This window comes from Micromys minutus, assembly GCF_963924665.1.
Source record: "Micromys minutus genome assembly, chromosome: 22".
Taxonomy (NCBI): domain Eukaryota; kingdom Metazoa; phylum Chordata; class Mammalia; order Rodentia; family Muridae; genus Micromys; species Micromys minutus.
This window is the reverse complement of record NC_137957.1, coordinates 47,750,353-47,770,815: the sequence shown is the minus strand read 5'-3', so window position 1 is coordinate 47,770,815 and position 20,463 is coordinate 47,750,353. Positions and strand designations below refer to the sequence as shown.

General features: G+C 45.9%; 1 protein-coding gene across 1 annotated transcript in view; it reads left to right on the top strand.

The window, feature by feature from the left end:
- Positions 1-20,463, top strand: part of SYN3 (synapsin III) — a gene marked incomplete at both ends in the record, with an annotated part of 318,172 nt that overhangs the window by 20,365 nt on the left and 277,344 nt on the right. The gene's annotated exons all lie outside the window — the stretch shown is intronic.

The following is a 20,463-nucleotide window of genomic DNA, read 5'->3' as shown; positions in this document are numbered from 1 at the left end:
TAGCATGCTTCTCTAAACACTTCTTAACCTGAGTCCCCTCACCCCCTCGTTCTCCTCCCAACCTCCCATTCCCTTCTTGATGAAAACTGGCCAGACTGTTCTCTAGGCTCAATGACACTTTGATTTCTTCAGGGCTGCATCTCTGTGCCTGAGATGACTAATGGATAGACATTCCTGGGTTAAGATAACACAAAATATGCAGACATAAGCTGATTATAAGATGTGCTGTAGATACGCATAAGAAATACTGGAGTGGAATTTAGTTTCTTGCACCGTTTTCTAGAGCATGTAGACAGATCACATCCTCATTTTTCCCCATCTATCACCTGACTGGTTTTCAACACCGTGTGCTTAGTGGATGTGGAATGCACCAGCACCTCCCCCACAGCCAGGTGTTCTGCCTACTGCTTGTCTTGTCTGTGACAGACTCCTGGGCACAGTTGCCACCTGCTTTCTACATCTCCATGGGGTTGAGCTGTTCCTGACTACCCAGTTAGAGACACTTTCTCTGAACTGTAGCCCCAATTCCAGGCATAGTTGCCTACCTTAGCTGATGTCAACCTACAACCAGCTGGAAATTTCCATCAATGACAGTCTCAAAATTCTGTAAAGTAAATGGCTCACTGCTGAGAAAACATGACTGAAGTTGGCACCAGGTGTATGTGTGTGAGGGGGGCGTGATATGACACCACACTTGACCTCTGACCTTGAGAGGTTATGGTTCAGAGGGTGGCAAAACTACTCCTTGTAAGGTTCAGTGTAGAAGTCTCAGGGGGAAGAAGGCCCCTTCACTCACAGCCTTGACTGTTCTGGCGAAAGTTGTGCAAGAAAAAGACAATGTGAAATTAGAAAGAAATGGCAGGCAGGCCTGCACCCCACGTTTCCAGATAGCAGCTACAAAGTCTACCAGCCCTCCTGACAGAGGAAAACAGCAGCCAGCCCCACGAGGCAGTACAGTGTGGCTTCTGATTCCAACATCACAGAAAGGAAGGGAAAGAACAGGTGATCTTCTGCCCAGAGCCTGCCACACCCACTCACTTTCCTAGTGATTCTGCCCAGAGCCTGCCACACCCACACACTCTCCTAGTGATTCTGCCAAGAGCCTGCCACATCCACACACATTCTTAGTGTTGTAGTCTGTTAATTTTTCCGTGACTATTTCAAAATACCTGACCAAAACAATGGAAAGGAGGGAGATTCAGTCCATCAAGTGAATAAACTGTGGATTTGAGAGCATACAGTAACCAGCCACATTGTATTTAAAACCAGAGAGCAAATGGAGCCGGGTTAACTTTAGCAATGGTAATGTATTAATAGGGTGATGGTTTGTATATGCTTGGGCCATAGAGTGGCACAATTTGGAGCAGGTGTGTCACTATGGGTGTGGGAACTCGATGTTGTGTCAAATTGACAATAAAAAACTAACCAGTACAATATCAGAGGACAGTCACAGCTCTGGTTCCATGTGTGCTGGTCAACTTGTTGAGACAAGATCTCTCAGAGACCAGCTAGACTTGCTGACCCAGAGATCTACCTGTCTACACCTCCTAGCACTGGGGTTACAGGCATGCACATCATCGCTGTTTTGTTGATGTTTAACGTGGGTTGTTGGGATTAAACTCAGATCCTCATGCTTATTAGACAGCTCTTGCTAACTGAAGTATCACACCTAAGTCCTAAGTTTACTCTTAAAAAATCACTAATAGCCTTCTTTATCCCAATATAGAGGTCTGTTCATTTCTTTATTTGTTTTTGATATAGGGTCCTATGTAATTCAGAATGACTTTAAGCTTGCTATGTAGCTAAGGCCGACCTTGAACTCCTGATTCTCCTGCCAAAGCCACGTGACTGCTGGAATTACAGCTGTGTGCCACCATGCTGTTTTATAAATTATTAGGGTATTGATCTCAGGACTCTGCATGCTAAGCTTTGCTCTCTGCCAACTGAGCCTTATTCCAGTCTTAAAGTTGAGTTCTTACTGTTTGCTCTGTAACCCAGTGTGCCAGAGATCTTCATTCATCTTCCCACTGAATCTGCAAACCCCTTTTGGGGATTTCAGATGACAAGTGTCTCTCCTGTCACTCTTCTCAGACTACAGAGGTTCCAGAAAGAGCATGTGAGCCAGGACTTGTACCAGGTCTGCCTTGTCCCAGATCTATTTGCTTAATCCAGTCTTACATGGTTCATTCACACATGCTCAGTTCAGTTCCTCAGTTAACTCTTGGTCTCCACTTCCTGATTCTCATCTGAGCTATGTCCTCACTGACACTGGGCAAACTGGTGAATCATTCCAAGCCTCAGCTTCCCAATATACAAATTCAAAATTACATCAGGATCTAGTCTGAGGAATGGATGAAAGAATGATATGGATTCCTCAGATTATACCCTCAGCATGCTGCCTGGTGCCGAATGTGCTCTCTAGGCGCATTAACTGCTCCCATGACTAAATTGCCCCCAAAGCATTCAGACACTGAGCTTGGGGACCCCCACTCTTGTAAATGCTTTCTTTGCTTTATCACCAAAAAAAAAAAAAAAAAGATTTCTTTCCTTTCTTGTTTTTTTAATTTGTTATTTTAATTCTTTAAGACAAGATCTTAATGTATAGCTACGGCTACCTTGTGACTCCCTTAGTAGACCAGGCTGGCTTTGAACTTGATCCTCCTGCCTCTACCTCCTGATGGCTGTGGCCCTACAGGTAGATGAGCTATTGACTGCCCTGTCCTTGGGTCAGGAGGTCAATAAGAGCTTGTCACTATTGTAGCACTGTGATTTCAATGCAGTTTGAGAATCATACTGTTTGTTCCCCATAGGCTCTGCTCCAGCTTGCTAAAGCAAGCAAGCCACAAGGCTAGCTTTCTTTGCTACTAGCAGAGAGCTAGCAAGATAAAGTCACTGGCTTTCTGAAGCCATTATGGGTTATGTAGGACCGTGTGTGTGTGTGTGTGTGTGTGTGTGTGTGTGTGTGTGTGTGTGTGTGTGTGTGTGTGATACAAAAACAAAGCAAGCAAACAAACAAACAGGAGGTTCACATTTGCCTCCTGTCTGCACAGCTCCCTCTGCCTTCCTTACCCAGATCCCATAATGCACCTGTTTGAACCCAGCAGATATCGAAGATGGCAGAAAAACAGATGATTGTGAAAGGTTGTTTATCGTGTGTGCAAAGACATTTACCATCATTCAGATGGGGCAGAATATAAACCATCTGACTCGGCCCTTTGTTCCCTTAATTCACAGAAAGGCATCTTATAGGTCAGAAGTAACAGCTTGGAGGAAATCTTTGTCAGACGGATCTGGTGTGTCAGCTAGAATGTTCTTGTGATCTGCATTTGCTAAGATATCTAACCCTCTCTCCTCAGGCAGGAGAAAACCTACAAATCGCCATCAGCATTAATGACTCCCCTTTTTTCTAAAGCAATCGCTTGGATCAGACAGCGGACCTCTAGGGTCAAGAGCAAAGTTATTTAGTTGGTAGACATAGCAGGTTCTCTCTGTCTCGTGCACACACTATGACAACACTTGCTTCACTTCTCAGAGTTTCACAGGACAGTGCTTGTAAGCACTGGGTATAATAAGGCGTCCTTGATAAAGTCCTTGCCATGTGCCTGCCCCTGGGCTGAGGGCCTGTATAACAGTTACTGCCTTTGATCCTCTGAACAGTCAAGTTTTCAGATGAAAAACAGATGCTGCCCTGTCTGAGGTCACACAGCTGTGAGTCGGTGAGCCTGGGATATGAAGTCCAGACTCTGCACTAACTCTGGGAGCTTATAATGGAGGAATAAGGTTCGGCCAGACAGTTGATGCCTCTTCAATCCTTGCCGTGACGGCGTGGACTACCAGGAACCCATGTTTCTGAGTCCCTTATTCCCACACACGGTCTCTAGTGTCTGGACAGAGCACTCCACTCATGATTGAGGCTGACTTGTATGCCCCTTCTTTCTCATGCAGATTCTGACAGGTACCTGTCCCAGCCAGAGGGGCTACCACTCCATATTTGCTTGTTCTCTGAATGTGATGGCAGGTCAGACCTGGGCTCAAGGGTAAGGAGAACTGAAGAGTAGCCAGGGTTTGTGGGATCCATTTGACAAATGCTAAACCAACAGTGTCTGGAGATTCAGGCCAGCATCCAGAGACAGCTGACCACTTCCAGCTGGGGAAACAAACCGACTCCAAGGTGGAATCAGAGCGTCTTTTAAAAACTGGATGAAGACATTGTTTATTCATGGCACTGGGAAGGAACACAAAGATAAAATGTGCAGAATGAATCTGCACTCTGTCAGCGGGGAGCCCACTGAAATAATCACAGTCTTCTGTGTGCTGTGAGGCTTCACAGACACCTGCCTAAGGCAAAGTATATTGCCCAGACAGATATCTGGAATCCAGAGAGGGGAAGGTGTGTGTGCAAGGTCACACAAGCAGTGTGTTTTGGAAAAGAGTGTGATGAAACTGATTTTCAAATACTCATTCTTAAGACTAAAGCTAGGTCTTAAGACGGTGACCCTGGCCTTTTGGGTCAAGGACAGTGTGGTTTAATCTGAACGTTAGCTACGCAGAAAATTTGAACTTGAGGTGTGTGTAAATCCAAACACAAATAGGTCCTACCATTCAGAGACCCGCCTGTCTGTCCTTCCCCAATGCTGGGATTACTGGTGTGCACTACCACATCAAACTAGAAACATGAACCTCAGGCTGACCTCGAACTTATATTTCTTCAGCTTCCTTTAGCTCTGAGCTTCCTGCTGGAGTGCCCCACCACAGCTAACTAATAAAACTTCATTAACTTATTGAAACTGATAAAACACAGCCATTCTATAGGCATACTTTGTCGTTGTTCTTTGAAACATTGCTCTAAAATATTGTTTATCTGGATTACCGAAATTTTGGATCCCAATCTAAATTCCATGCCCCAAGGTAAACATTTCATTCCTAGCCCCACCTGGTCTGAGCTTTCAAGCAGTTTCTGGCATGCAACGTTCGACCTATCAGTGATAGTTGACTGTGAGAAACAATGGGGAGTAGCTTCCAGCACCTAGTGTCTTCAACAGTGGAGCCTCAGATGTGGGATACAGATACCTAAGTGTAGAGCCCTACCCAAGCATATACTATGTGACTTCTTAAAAGTTTTGTAGCTCTGAGTTTTGATTCCTTCCCATGTAATAATAAACTACCTCCTAAGGGGAATGGGGATTTTAAGTGACTTTGAAGAACCTGGGGCTCACAATATGCATAAATAACTACTCTATTCGTTATTCCCTTGGGGTCAGGGGTCACTGATGGGCAAGATGGCAGAAATCAACAGGAAGTCAAGGAAGAACTAGAAAGGGCTGTGGAGAAGGGGTTTCTGGGTGAGTATGGCAGTATCTGACAGTGTGGGTTCCCGGAGCATAAAGAACTAGCAGATTCCTACCCCTAAGCCTGTGTGGCTAAGTTCCTGAGTGGAACTTGATCCATGGAGAGAATGGGAACAGAGGTCTGGGACTTTAAACCTGTCCACTGGTTCTGAACTGATGTCTCAGTTTCCCAGGTTTTCTTAAGTGAGTACAGTCTGGATGTCACTCCCCTACATCCTCAGACAGTTGAATGAATGAAGGAATGAATGAATGTGCAGAACTCAGCACAGCTGATGTGAAGTCTTTCAGCATTCTGAAAGCCCCCTGTGGTAGCCGGTGCCACACACTGCCTGGGACCTAGGTTTGCACTGCAAAATGACCAGACAGTTCTTTCCTTCCAGGACAAGGCAGAAATCTCTCTCATACCAGCCAGGCCTTGTAGCTTAAAAATGACCAGGCCAGTCCTTCCTGCCTGTTCTTGGAATGGCTCTGCTTCCAGGTGGGGCCAGAGACTTTCAGCTGCCCCGAGCCTCTCCCAAGGGTCTCCAGCTCTGAGCCTCTGAGTCTCTGTTCCATGACATCAGGCTTGTCGATTAGAAGACCTCAGCTGGGCACTTGGAACAGAGACAGTATGGGGGAGGGTCAGCTTTCTGCCACACCACCAACACCCCACACACTCCCACTCCCCGTGTAGAACCCAGTGACTGCTACTCCACAGTTAGTAGGAGCCTCGGGGATACGACTTCATGCCCATAAACCTGTGGGGCTCTCTTCCTCCGCCCTTAAGAGCACAGCCCATAAGAAGGCTGAGTTTCCTAGGCTTAGAAGACTGCGCGTGCTCAGTAGACAGCCTCAGACTGGACAGCTAAGGCTTGATGTGGCGGGGAGACAGTACATCTCCGTTCACTCGCCTCTGTTTATCCTCACACCCAGCCTCCGTGCTTCCAAACTCAGGACATGTGTTTTAATACATTGGGTGTGAGCCTCCACGCTAAAGGATAGGTTCCATGAAAAAGTGAGCCAGGGAGACATGGCAGGCTACTAGATTTGCTTACTACGTGCTAACTTTGTGGACAGCAGCCTCAGGAATTTCGAGCACTCTTTTACAAATAACAATAATAAATTAACAACAACAAAATAACAGCAACAACAAAAACCCATTTTCTTTCCTTTTAAGACTAATGGAATAACATAGAAAGTGAGCACAACCACTAGGCCACCATGGCTAGCTAGCCAGCAAGGCACTAGCAGCCTCTTCTTCCATTCCTCTGCTGGATTACAACTTTGCTGGAAGCTCAGTTATGTTGAAGATGGCTCAAAGCGTTCTACTCGTCCAATTGGCCAGAATATAGTCACATGGCTGCACCCCACCCTGAGGCATGCTGGGAACTGTAGTCCAGCTAGATACCCAGCCCTGAAGGGAAAAAGTTCTAAGTACCTAGACGCTGTCATGCACTGAGCTTTAAACAAGTTTCTTTTATTGTCCATCCTTAAATAAAGGCAATGTGGTCTGGGCATGCCGTAGCTTGAGCCAAAAATTAAGAGAAATCATTACTGTCACAGAGCCCTGAGACAGTAAACACAGGTTTAGGGGGAACTGTTGTTGACTTTGCTGCCTTCTCCTGAATGCTTGGCACAGATCCAGGGACATAGTAGGTGCACAACAAACCATTGTGCTGCTGCGGGGCTTCCCACCAGCCTCCTGAATGCAAGCCTCGCCTTGGCTCGCTGGTGCTCCGTTCACACACACATCTTTCTGACAACACACCCATTGCCATCAGTCACTGGCAATGGCCCCTGCCAGCTGTGAGCTGGGACACAGGAAGGATTTTTATGTGTAGTTGAGACGTCCTGAAAGGATGAGGCTCCCTTCTCGGGTCCCTGGAAGTCTGCCCGCTGTAAGGCACATTCTTTGCAGCCTAGAGGCCGATGGTAACCAGGAGCAGACTGAGGGCTACATCAGGCAGTCACGCAGACTGCACTGCTGCATGGGCCTGCGGCTTGTTCCTGCAGGTTTCCAGTCTTCTCGAAGCCATCCATAGCCCAAGATGCAGTATCACTCTCAAGGAGAAGGAAGAGCCTCAGAAACATTGCCGGAAGTTGATTGCTAACCTGAGCCCTGGAAACCCAGCTTCTCAGGAAGCTGCAACAAGACCACTCAATGTTCAAGGCCAGCTGGGGAAAATTAGAAAGCCCATATTTCAAAATAAAAGGTAGAAATAACCCTGGCAGCATAGTTTAATGGTGGAATACCGTTGAGTGCCCCCAAGACCCTAGATGCACTTCCTAACATCTAAAATTGAAACAAACAAAAAGCCACCCTTGGTTCTCGGTATGCTCAGTTCTTAATATAGATAGTTAGGTGTTTTGGAAGATTGGGATGCAGGTTCTATTTACATGCCTACTATCTTAACAACCCTGTGAGAGAAATAAAATGATCTCTCCAGTTTTACAGAGATGAAATTGGAGCACAAAACCTTCACTAGCCTAGCCCAATGTGTGACACAGGAATGTTTCTTCATCCGGGGACAGCTTCTACAGCTCACCATAGTTCCCAACACTTCTGAATATTTCCCAGACAACAGACACAGGGACAGAGGGTCCGTCATTGTGTCTCTGAAATGAGAACAATTACAGCATTGGGGGGGGGGGTTCTTGCTTAAACTTTTAGGCTGACTGTGATAATTAAAACCAGGACCTGTCCTGTTTCTGCTTTTGGAAGCAGGACCATCACTAGCTGTTCTACACATCAAATTCCCTTTCTTTCTTTCCTCCTCCACTTCTTTAATCCAGGCCACTACTCTGAGGTCTCTGTCATGATGCCCGCATGCTGTTGACTAACAGAACTGATCACACTCCCACAGCAGATGCCAACAACTGGAAAATGGGCTCTGAGATGGTTCCAGAAACTATTGGCACTCAGAAAGGGAAAAAATTCATTTTCCCAATACATGATTGTACGGTTGAAGCCATGTAGTGCGCTTGTGGGGGTTTTCATATCAGTCAAGCCCCTTCCTGCCCATGCGTGCTCCCATAACAGAGTTTTCTCAGTCTTAGCATAGTGCCTTGTAAATTTGGCATTAGGTCTTGATCCTGCTTCTGCTCATAAAGGACTTCAGACGCCTGTAGCCTCACTCAGTGTGGAGCCTGGGACACAGAAGGCTTCAGTCAGTGTCAAGTGTCTATTTGCTCTGTCCTTAGAGATCACAAGAGCAAGGATGGGGGGAAGGGTCCTGCTGTGAGCCAGGCATTAGCACCAGATGCTGGCCAAGAGTGACCTGGCCTTCCTGAGGGGACAAGTCACTCTTTATTTCACAGGAGAGGTGCTCAGGGAATGTGACTGTCTATGTGCTCACACAGAAGGTGAGGATGAAGTCTGAGCAGTGTCCCAGGTTCCCATCCCCTCTCTCCCCCTACCTCTTGTTTTCCTTTTTGAGTACTGAGAATCAAACTCAAGCAAGCTACATCCCTGGCTCCTGTAGATTCTTTTCTTATACAAAAATGCCTTTGTTCTACACATACACACACACATACACACATACACACACATACAGACACACACATACAAACCCATACACACATACACACACACACACACACACATATACACACACACATACACACACATAGACACACACACATACACACACACACACACACACACACACACACTGCATCATTCTGACTATTAATAGAGTCTACCATATTAGTTACTTTTAACAAAGTAGCTACTGTAGCAAACTACCTGACAAAAGCAAGCTGAAGAAGAAAAGGTTTATTTGGTACAAAGTTTGTGGGGACAGGGGAGGCAAGAACTTGAGCAGGCTGGTGGCATTGTGTCCACAGTCAGCAAGCAGACAGGGATGAATGTCAGTGCTCAGCTTTTTTTCTCTTTTCTGTCCAAACCCTGGACCTCAGTTCATAGGATGGCTATAGTTAACCACCTGTAGTTCTAATCTGGAAACTCACACAGCCATGGACAGAGGCTTGTCTCATGGATAATTCTAGAACCTGTCAAACTGACAACCAATGTTATCCACCACATCTACTTATCCCACTTTGGTTTGGTCTTGACAAAAAAATGCTGTTCTTTTGTTCACTGAATATTTTCTGAGCACCTACTATACTGTATTGCGGATACTTTCTTAAGCCTTGAGCATCTTCCTAAATAGAGACTGGGCTCCTGCCACAGGCATCTGCTGCACTGACAGATACACAGGTAGCAGGGATAAATACCAGTATGAGGGAGTTCAGCTCAATGGAAGGAAACAGTAAGCCTGAGGCTGTGCCATTCTCCCCATTAAATATATGAGAAAACTGAGGCTCAGGCAAAGTTGAAGCCTTGCTCAAACCCCACGGACAAATAATGACTAGGAATAGAATTCATTGTGTGCTGATGACATGGTCTGTGTCTTTTGTGCATTGCTTCAGCCTTCTTACCCACTGCCTGACTTGTCTTGCTTTTACCTTTGTTTACTGAAGGAAACCTGAGTCACTGAACTTGAATGTCCCCAGCCTGAGATCAAGAGCTGTAAAGTGTCTAAGTCAGGCCTGGGCCTTGGCTGCATGGCTCCAGAGCCTGAGTCTTTCCCCCCTTTGAACTCCAGACTCATTGACCTGCTAGAGTCTATGACTGTCGTTTCTGTAGGAGAGGCTGAGAAAATGCATCATGACAGTCTTTGCCCTTCAGAGAGCCCTCATGCCGAAGTGCTGATAATGGAGACTCTGCTGTAGGGATGTGGGAATCCCAGGCAGAATCCTTTCTCCACAGGAGAGTTCGCTGACTCAAGTGCATGTCATCGTGGGCTCCCCAGAGTTGGAGAGGGATGCCCCAGAAATCTAAGGCCTCCAAGGGACAGCAGCATACTAGCTGACATTCTTGTGTTTCAAAGGGCACCTGGGTCCAGGAACCCTGGGAACTTAATGAACAGGCCGGTGGGTTGGCCCATGATGAGTCCAGAATGAGCCCCATGCAACCTCCTCAACACAAGAAGCCAAGCCAAGAGAAAGGGACATGTTATCTTGACGGCAGGGCCCAGATTAACAACTCAGAGAATGGGTTAGTCTAAACAATCTCCCTCTGAGAATTTGGAGGGCAGTGGGGTGCAGGTTCCCCCATGTATTTAGAGAAGACTTTGAATATATCAATACTTCCTGCATCTTTAAAACTGTGGGAAAGAAGTTAATGCCTGTATCATCTAATTCTGTTTTGAGTGGACTTTGAGGGAACCCCAGTGAGTTTAACAGTGACATGGGACCCAGCCCTACCACTAAGTGTTGGAGGGCCAAGCTGTATGTAACTTGGAAAAAGTCTATGTGTTTGTTCTTCTTTTGCAGAGTTTCAGAAAACACTCTAAAACATTACCTTTTACTATTGTGCATTATAATTAATTTGGAATTCTGAGGTCAAAACCCTCAAATGCCTAGTATCTTTAACTAGCATATCATAATGGTCTTTCTACCTATATGTATAACTCTTCCTTGAAGGCAAATGAGATATGAGCTTCTTCTCTCTTGTAATGAGCTACTAAGTGGATCTTAATTAAAAAAATTAAAGAGATGCCCCCAATTTCCTCTTTTGTTTAATCATAAATGTAAACCTTTAAAGCATCATGTCATTATGTGTGTAAGGATTCTTGTTCCCAGGCAGGGATGAACTCCCAAATCTCCAAAGACATTTGCCTGTCTCCCAAACACCTGTGTCACAAAACAGGGATCCCAGGGCTGGTTGGACCTCTGGTCTCACCTAGACTTCTAAGCTAGCCCTTTTCTCCCACAGGGTCTGGTCCATATCCAATTCTGCTGATGTTTTGGCTTGCATCAATCCCTGGGGGTAGTGGCTAGGCACAAAGGTCACAAGATGACATGAATGTGTAATTTTACTTTATTTAGAAATAGATACACTGGTGTACTGGGAGATTGAGGGTGTGCATGCACACATGCGTACACATGTTAAAAATAGAGGAAAACATAAATGGATGTGGAATATGTTTGTTCTTTGATGTGTGTGTGTGTGATTTCTTTTGACAGACCAAATACCTTTTTTTCTACATATACACACTTTGCTGTGCTATTGGGTATATTCTTCTAAGTTGAGTTCCAATGCATTTTTATCCACTTAGGGGAACATTTGGACCCCAAGAAACTAATTGGACACAGCCCATGCCTTACCCTCCTGTGGAGGCTGTAGACGTTTTACGGGTGTGTTTAGAAGCCAGACCTGGAGCTGGAGACACAAAGAAGTGATTTGAGTTGGGTCAAGAGGAATGACAAGAAGTTGGGCGTACTAATTTTAGCATCTATGATGGACAGCAGTTACAAGATCCCTATACCCTCCCCTGGCACATGCTTGGCTGTTTCCTCAACCTTCCACCCTGTGACAGCTGGACAGACACAGACACTCACAGACCTTAGATTGCAATGAAACACTGTTGCCTTAAATAGAGGTGTGGGGTGTGTTTTGAGATGCGAAGTCCAGCAGAGCTGAGGACCGCAGCACTTGTTCTTGGAGGATGCTCAGGGCTAGTACCACGTAAGAGAGCCAGGTTTCGTTCACCCTCAGTGTTGGTGGGAAGAAGTTGTCATCAGCCTCTAAACTAAGCTGTGCTTCCAGTCCAGACAACTTCTGACTCCAGTCCTGAGGACTCATTTCTGCTCCAGCACCTTTGTCATTTAGTTTCTCATGTGCTTCATCCTCCTCTTCAAGCCTGTGACTTAGAACTGACTCCTTTTTTTAATGACTTACATAGCAGCAGTATGCAGCACTGAGTGCTAGGCACATTACCATTAAAGCTTATCGGATATGTGGCAGGCACTGATCACACCCACTGGAAAGAGGGGAGGCTGAGGCACACTGAAGATTCAGTGATTCAGTGAGGTGCACACAGCCATGCCTGGATTTACATGGGTGTTAGAGATTTGAACTCAGGTCCCTGTGCTTCCATGGCAGGCACTTTATCAGCCGCTAATGATATAATTTCGAGGTCAGTTAGAAATGAAAAGCTGCATGATTCTGAGGACTCGCCAAGTATGTTTCCTAAAATCAGGGATGGAGACTGGCAGATGCCTAGAGCTCATTGGTCACAGTCTAGCACAATCACTCTGTTGTAGGTGGTTCAGAGAAAAAGAGTGGCTCAAAAAAAAAGGAAAAAAAAAAAAGATGGAAACCAGGCTGTGGTGGTTCACACCATTAGCCACAACACTTGGATGGCAGAGGCAGGTGGATGTCTGTGAGTTTGAGGCCTGCTTAGTTTACAGAGCATATTCAAGGACAGCCAGGACTACACAGAGGGACCCTGGCTCAAAAAACAACACCACAGGGATTAATCCAGGAAGACACAGGATAGTGACCCCTAGCTTCCACAAGCATCACTGCCAGCACACAAATGAGCATATAAGAATATCTACATGCATATCACACACACACAGACACAGTATGTACACATATGTATACAAGAAATAAATGATTTCTTTTATTTAGTGTCTGTCGAATGCCATTCATATCTTTTACAATACTGTCTTAAAACACCACTGTGGGTAGCAAAACATAAATAAATAAGTAAAACCTTAAAATGTTAAGAATTAATAGGAAAAAGACATGTCAAAGCATAGCCAATCAGCACTTGAAATGATAACACACATGGCTGAGAGAGCAACAGTAAAGCTACACTGAGATTTCAGATTTTAGAGATGGATGATTCAAACTATGTATCATGGGGCACAATACTGCACTCGTCTCCACCATGACAGTCTGGGAAGTGTTGCACGTTTGCTATGGGAAACAACTTAATGGGTTTTCAAAGGTATTTTCATGTGTGTGTTTGCCTTCATGTATGTATGTGCCACGTGTGCACTAGTACCTGTGTATGTGACTGCTTTCTCTGAAGGCCAGGAAAGGGTGTTAGATTCCCTGGTTCTGGAGCTGGGAAAGTCTGGGTCTTCTGCAAAAGTTGCCAGAGCTCATAACTGCAGAGCCATCTCTCCAGCCTCCAGCGTGGATGATTTTCTACAAAGTATGCATATAGTACAGGACACATTCTCTTGCAAGATTTTTCCTCAAGAAATAAAAATTGCCCACTAAGTGATATATATAAAAATCTTTGAAAAACCCCTTTATTCAAAATAAACAAACAAAAAACCCAAGCTGGCAGCAAAGCAGATATCCAGCAGCTGGAAACTTGATGGGCAGAAGGAGGCACATCCACATGACAGAGACCGTTCAGAGGCAGGTCAGAGCAGAAGCACTGGAGGGGGCTCTTTGCCTCCTATGCCCAGTTAAGGTTCCCCAAACGGTCTAAAGCGCCCCACACTTGTCTGCTGGCTTATGTGGCTTAGAGTTCTGGGCAGGCTCAACTGGGTTTTTTACAAGACTGTAACACGGATCCAGCAGGAGCTCTCCTCTTACGTGGAGTGGCAGGAGAACTAGTTATGGGATCTTCTAGCTTGTTGAAAGAATTTATCCCCTGCAATTGAGGGTGTGTTTCCTAGCTGGTTGATAGCTGAAGGCTTCTCTCTGCTCTTAGAGTCCAACCTTGACTCTTAGAAGCCACCCTTACTTCTAAGAGACCACCCTCAGCTCCTACAAACCACACTTGACTCATAAAGTTTACTTTCAGGTCACCCAGGCGAACTGCAGCTCTGTGTATCTTCAGGGGATGGTTAAATAAATTACAGGGGAGTCAACTGCTAGGCACAGTTGAAAATAAAGAAGTGTGTCCATGTGTAAGGAAGCGAAGCAATCCCCATGATCTCCTATGTATAAGATCAAAAAGTCATAAGGATGCACACAAGAGGCTTAAACCAGTGGCCACGAAAAGCACCTTGAGTCTTCTAAAACTCCCCACCCCGGCAGTAGTCACGCATCATTTAATGAAGAGGATGTTGTATTGGTTACTCTTTTTTATTTTCTTCGACTAAACTTCTGGCAAACGGTGTTGGAGGAAGGAAAAGTTTATTTTGGCTCCTGGAACGGATGCAATCCATCATAGTAAGGAAGGCACAGCAGTGGGGACAGGAGCAGCTGGTCACGTTGCATCTAGTGTGGAAGCAGAGGAAGATGAATGCCAACACTTAGCAGACGTCCTCCTGGGCTTATTTAGCCTGAGACTCCATCCCTTGGTACTCCAGCCTCTTGAGAGCTTTTTTTTTTTCTCCTCAGTTAAACCTTTCTGGAAGCATGCTCACACACAAACCTAGAACTAGGCAATCCTAAATCCAGTCAAGTTGACAATGGAGTTTATTTAGACTTGTTCTGAGAAGCTCACCATGGGTAAACATGGCAGAAATTATATACCCCAACATTCACTCACTCCGCATGGCCTCTTGCTGTAACGAAGAGATGCTATAATGAAGAAGAGACATCTGGGAGAACTAATTACATTTTCCTGTAGTAAATCCTGTCATGACTAGAAAAGACACAATGCAAAACAGTAAAGGTAAATGCGAAACCAGGACCATAGTCATCTGTTAGCATTGCCAAGTATGAAATGTGTACTTACTGGCACCATGCTCTTACATACAGGCCCGACAGCACGGAAGGTGTGCCTACATTCATGTCACCGCCAAGCCCCGAGTAGTGTGTGGTGCTCCAATGTTAGAATCCCTATGATGTCATGAGATCCACTAAAACTCTTTTGTCTGGGTCAGGTTTGATAACCTGAGCCCGTTCCCTGCAAACCTCATAGTATAAGAGAACCAAGCCCCACAGTCTGCCCTTTGACCTCTGCATGTGCATGTTGTGTGTGCATATGGATACGAGAAATAAATATAATTTTTAATTAAAAATATTTGTGCTTATGTGTGTCTGTAGGTGTGCACGCATCAGTATATGTGTGTGTTGATGTATTGTCAGGGTAGAGGTCAGAGGACAACTTCAGGTGTCATTCCTCCTGTGCTGACTAGTTTGTATTTTGGCATGGAGTTTTTTGTTGGCCAGGGGCTCAGCAATTCGGCCAGACTGGTTGGCTCCCTGGATCCAGCTGTCACAAGCTTATTTACATAGGGCTGGGGATCAAGGCAATCACTTCATTGAGTCCTTTCTCCAGCCTTCCAGTGACATCGTGTAGGAGCACTCCTGCACGTGTGGCCAGTGACTGTCAATCAGGACATCTGGGGATTGAGAAGAAGGAGTAAAAAGAGAAGGAGAAAGAGGAGGAGGAGAAAGAGAAGGAGGAAGAAGAGGAAGGGGAAGAGGAAGGACTGGGTTAGAATCACTTTGAACACTTCTAGGGAATTCCAATGTCTAGCAAAGACGGAGAGCCCCTTTGTCACTATGCTGGAAGAGGTGGACAGATCTACCAGTCGCCAAACCAGCAAAGACACAGCTTTAGGTGCATCTGGTGAACCAAGATGGCTCTCTCCGGCGTGGTTCCTTTCTACCCTTTCTCTGATAGGTATTCAAGCTGGGAGCAGCCGAGATCCTGTCTTCAGGAGTTCCTGTCCTTAGCACAAGGTGCAGCTGGAAGCGTTTACAATAGGACTTCAGGCTGGGTGATGTCCTGAAAATCACTGCCATGTGTTTGCAGCAGGGCAGGCAGGGCCCTTCTCCGTGCTTAGCGGTCCTTACCCACTCCTGCCCCCGTTGCCATCCTTAGTCTCCTGTCACTGCACCTCTGACCTCTCTGCAGGTGTCAGTTGGCAAGGCTCTAGGCATGCAGAGAGAAAGCCATCAGTCGGCCCTCCCTAAAAGAAGAAACTGAGGACCATGGTAGAGACAGGGTAGGCAGCAGTGTAGAGGAACCGTGTTCCAGAAGAGGGAAGGGAAAGGGGGCTTCTGAGAAGAAATGGTTGCCAACATCGAATCTTTTTTCATTTTAAATTTCCTTATGCATTTCAGAGTTTGGGAAGGTTTTGAAAACAGATAGTCGAACATTCAGAGCTGATAGATGTCTTTTAAAATCATTTTTACTGCAGATCCCTTTTTGTTTTTTTTTTAAACCAACTCAGAGCTTGTCCAGATTTGAACACACAGGGACTTATTATGCAAGAGACAGCCATAGAAGTGGGTCAGACTACCTCGCTCTACGGTGTGATCGCAGGAAATTTTTAGCTCCTTGGTGCCTCTGCCCTTCCTATTAAATGCTTGACTGGTAGTCTGCACCTACAATCCCAACACTCGGGAGGCAGAGGCAGGAAGATGATTGGAGGTCATTCTGGGCTACATAGTTAGCTACATGTTAATTTCACCTGCCTCCAAGGTTAGCTGTTGAGAATCAATTTTTAAAAAATTGCTCTTGAGAAGGCAAGAGACCAAAAGTTCAACAAACATTACGTGTTCATCCCCTTGGGCTCAGGGCTGAGTGTGTTGGATCTGAACATGTTCCTGCATATGCTGAGACTTAACAGGGAAGAACATCTTACCTCAGACCCCCTCAAAGAGCCTGTGCACACCATTCTTTGTGCTGAGGTCTGACAGGAACTGAAGGGAGCTATGCAGTTGGAGTTTGACAAAGTGGACCCACTCTTGATTCTGAGGATGTGTGGTCAGGACAGGAGGTGACCTCAAGTTTGGAATGGAGGGGACCATATTAAGTAGACTGCAAGAGTGTCACCTGTGCCCTGTGGCCTTTCACTGATGGACTCCGCATCCCAACCTTTCTTGTTAGAGGAAACACTCAGGGTATGTTTCAATGCCCCCCCCCATAACACAACAATGACCCATTTTGCTTCTCAAGAGGGAAGCTGTCCCATGAAGAAGCTCACCATGAGGGAAGAGGGGGAAACAGCGGGCTACGGCAAAAAGGATGGGCCAGATGAGCTTGTAGAGACAGTAGCCAACATGATATCTTTGAGCTCCTGGCCCTAGCCAGAGTTTAAGGAGAAAGGTTTATCTTCCTAGAATTCTGTACCCACTAGTGTGTGCTTTCTGTGACCGGAGTGCTGAGTGGGCCCTGGCTAGATGGTTATTAACCTTGAAGCAGCAGCCGTGTGTCCTGTCAACATGGCTCTCCCTGGGAGAAGGCTGGGGGCGTACACCTCTGCTAGCTCCTGTCTCTGCTCTGAAATGTGAGTCCTGTCACTTCAGGACAAAACTATTATTTTTTATTTCAAAATGGTTTCCCCTCCCCCCACAGCCCTGTAGATCTCCCACATCCGTTCCAGCCATGCCAAGAAGGAACAGCTGCTCAGAGGCCCACCTCTCATCAGCTGCCTTATCTTCTGGATGAATAATGCCCCCTTCCCCAGCAGCAGTGGTCTGGCAGGAGGCCCGCAGGGCTGCAGGCTGCTGACAGCCCTCAGAGCTAAGGCAGCTGTGGGAAGATGGGCTGCCCAGGACCCACATGGGTGAGGCTGTCCTCCATCTCTCCAAGCCTAGAGGCCCCAAATTTCAGCGAACCTCATCTCACATACTACCTGATCAGTACACTTCAAAACTTTGCTAGGGAAACAGAGGTGCTTCAGACATTGGGTCCTGCTCTTCACGAATGAGAACTGTTTATGAAATGTGAGTAGCTTCATGCTCTGGGAATATCTACTCCAGGTCTCAGTTTTTCTCATCTGCAAAATGGGTTGAAATGAATGCTCTGTCAAAGCAATGGGCTCTCTGCTCAGCTCTGGGCCAGCAGTGCATCCAGAGTGCAGCACAATTTTGTAACACTATACATTCAGGGCCTTCCCAGGGTCTTCATTATTATCCTGAGCAACTGCATCCCCAGACAACTAAGAGGCTAACACCTTTCCATATCCACTCTTCCACCTGCTAGAGAGTCGGTAACAGACTCCCATGGCAGCAAAACATCCTTCTTTCTGCAATTAGTTAAGCTCCAGGTCCCCCCTGTGAATTCCACCAAACCCCATACTAGTCAACAGAATTCTTTCCTCTTTTCTGTCTCCATCACCGCATCACATGCTTCCAAATTCTGCTTTGGGTTCTTGATCTGGAGAACCCAGGACGGGGAAGCACCTACTTTATAAAACTTAAATGTGAGGATCTTGGGAGATGAGGTTTATGAGTAACCAGCCCTCAGCCAGCATCTCCAGTGAGACCTGGTGATTCCTACAAAAATTCCAACAAGATGGACTGCAGCTAGGGACATGGATGCTAGGAGCAGAGCTAAAATCTCAAGTTGGAGAGCCTAGGAAAGGCCAGCTGGCTCCTAACTCAACTCTCTACCAGCGTCGTAGCTAGGGCTTCATTCCTGTAAAGAGGCACCATGACCATGGCAACTCTTAGACGGGAAACCATTTCATTGAGGCTGGCTTAGAGTTTCAGAGGTTTAGCCTGTTATCATCATGGTAGGAAGCATGACAGCATGCAGGCAGACATGGTGCTGGAGAAGGAGCTGAGAGTTCTACATCTGGATCCTTAGGCAGCAGCAGGAGACTTGTACCACCCTGGGAGTAGCATGAGCACAATATAACTTCAAAGCCTGACTCCACAGTAGGCCACACCCACTCCAAGGCCACACCCACTCCAGGGTCACACCTACTCCAGGGTCACACCTATTCTAACAAGGCCATACCTCCTAATAGTGCCACTCCCTATGGGTCAAGCGCTCAAACACTTGAGTCTACAGGGGACATACCTATTCAAGCCACCACATTCCACTCCCTGGATCACATGGGTGGGTTTGTTACCATTATTACATCATGTAAAATGCATTTAGTCCAATGTCCAAAGTCCCTATTGTCTATCACAGTCGCAACAATGTTTAAAAGTTCAAAACCTCTTCTGAGATTCATGAATTCTAACTGTAACCCCCTATAATATCACAGTAAGAAACAAATTACATGCTTCCGACATACAATGGTATGGGATATACATTACAGTTCCAAAACATAGGGAAGGGATCATAGTGAGGAAACACTGGACCAAAGCAAGTCTGAAAACCAGCTGGGAAAAACTCCAAACTCTGCACCTCCATGTGTGATGTCCAAGCGCTCTGCAATTGGTGAACTCCAGCATACTTCTCTCTCTTGGGCTGGTTCCACTTCCTGTTATCAGCATTCCTCAGCAGAAAGGCCACAACTCTGGCATCTACAGCATCCTAGGATCTGTAGGTAACAAGCTTTACCTTCACAGCTTCACACGGTGAGACTTCAGAATGGCCCCTCTGGGCCTCCATACAGGAACACACCTGCCTCACACCTGGCCTCAGCAGCATCCCTTAGTCTCAGAGTGAGATTCCATAACCCCTTTCTTCCAAAGCTAGACTCTAAAGCTAGAATTACAAACTGTCAACTTCTGCTGCCTGCTGGGGCTGGAACTTGCCCCCCTTGCTCAGTTACATCTCCACATGTTTTCTGCTTTATGTCTTCCTTCACTGCCTAAGCTTGGCTGCCCTGAATCTTGCTCCGTAGACCAGGATGCCCTTGAACTTTGAGATCTACCTCCCTCTGCCTCTTGAGTCCTGGGATTAAAGTTGTACACTTACACACCCAGCCTTGAACTGCTCTTTAATTCTTTTTCACAAAATAGAAGTTTAGCTGTGTGGAGCCTTGTCCTGAGGTCACCACTCCATTTATTCATTCAGTATCTTTAATCTGTTTATATTCCTAAACACAGGATTTAGCTCCATTCCTTTCTCCTTTAAACATACATTTTTGTATTTTTTTTTCTTGCTCAGCTTGCTCCTTTTCATCAAATCGCTCTTCACAAGAGTGAACTTTACTTAACTACACAACAGAGTCTATACTTGGCTGTTTGAAGACTTTGCTAATGCAATTACTATAAACCTCTTCGCCTTACCCTCGGCAGACTGCTCAGACAAGGGCAAAAATCAGCCACATTCTTCACCAGAGTATCACAAGAGCAATCTATAGGCAACATACTAAAATTCTTCTCCTTTGAAACCTCTGAGCCAGGCCCCCACAATTCAAACCACCCTCAACACCACTGTCTTCCATTCTTCTACTACTGTGGTCCATTAAGCGGTGCTTAAAGAATTCCACTGCTTTCCTAACCCAAAGTCCCAAAGTCAACATTTCTCCAAACAAAGGCATGGACCCGCCTTTGACAACAATACTCCATTTTCTTGGTACCAACCTCTGTCTTTGTTTATAGGGTTTTATTACTGTGAAGAGATACCACCACCAAGGCAACTTTCTCTCCCTCTCCCTAACCCCCCCCCAAGCAGAATATCATTAGGTTTTGTTTTGTTGATACTGTCTTTACATAGTAATAGGGTTTTTTTAATTA